The sequence below is a fragment of the Meleagris gallopavo genome, chromosome 9 (genome assembly GCF_000146605.3).
Source record: "Meleagris gallopavo isolate NT-WF06-2002-E0010 breed Aviagen turkey brand Nicholas breeding stock chromosome 9, Turkey_5.1, whole genome shotgun sequence".
Classification (NCBI taxonomy): domain Eukaryota; kingdom Metazoa; phylum Chordata; class Aves; order Galliformes; family Phasianidae; genus Meleagris; species Meleagris gallopavo.
The window spans coordinates 13,632,723-13,633,543 of record NC_015019.2 but is presented as its reverse complement, the minus strand read 5'-3'; the positions used below and the strand labels follow the sequence as shown (position 1 = coordinate 13,633,543).

At 61.1% G+C, this 821-nt stretch overlaps 1 protein-coding gene across 1 annotated transcript in view; it reads right to left on the bottom strand.

The window, feature by feature from the left end:
- ACSL4 (acyl-CoA synthetase long chain family member 4) overlaps nucleotides 1-144 on the bottom strand; it is a 35,815-nt gene extending 35,671 nt beyond the window's left edge. The window contains exon 1 of the mRNA XM_010715375.3: nucleotides 13-144. The gene's annotated coding sequence lies outside the window, so the exon portion shown is untranslated. The remainder of the gene's footprint in view (nucleotides 1-12) is intronic.
- Between the last annotated feature and the right edge of the window lie 677 nt (nucleotides 145-821).

Below are 821 nucleotides of genomic sequence, written 5' to 3'. Positions count from 1 at the left end.
GCGTGCGCTCACCTCAGCTCAGCCCACCCGGCTTCGGCCCCGCGCTGCTAGCGGAGAGCGCGGCTCTAAAATGGCTGAGGGCGGGAGGGAGGGGAGAAGCCTCGGTGAGGGGAAGCGGGAGGAGGAGGAGCGAGCCCCCGCGCCGCCAGCCCTCCTCCTCGCTGACGCACCGCCCGGAGGCGGGGGGCGGGCGCGGGTCGGGGCCCCCGCTGATGTGAGGCCGGGGCGGAGCAGCGGTGCTCGAGACCTTCACCGCGCCGAAATTTGGGGCTCGGATACCGCCAGGCTGAGCCGAGGGCCCTGCGGGCACTCGCTCGGTGCGAGAAAAAGGTTTCACCCGCAGCTCTGAAGGAGCGACTGGGATTACTCACAGCGCAGATCACCGAGCCAGAGGCCATAAATATCCCCGTGATTCACGCAAAAGTTTGCCAGGTGGCCGCGCGTGTCTGCTGCTTCCACACACAAAATATTGCTGTCAAGGAGACAGAGCCACATCTCAACGTGTTAAGAAGGGAAAACGTGTCATGCTCTCCTCAGAAGTCCGGCACGGTCCTCCCTCACCCCATATGGAGTGGGACGGGATGTGTGAGAGATGGGAAAGCTGGCAGAGGCTGTATTTGGTAACAAATACTTGTTCTATAAAAGACAGCACCTGGCAGAAGCTAGCAGGCCCTGGCAGCAGCAGAGTGTGCAGTGTGGGTGTTGCGTTTGGTGGTTCTTAGAGAAGCAAAGGGTGCATCACTTCCTTGCGTGGAGGCTGAGCAGTGTGACTGCGGGTTTTGCTTTGCCTGGGCCACAGGATTTTTAGGACAGCATATCAT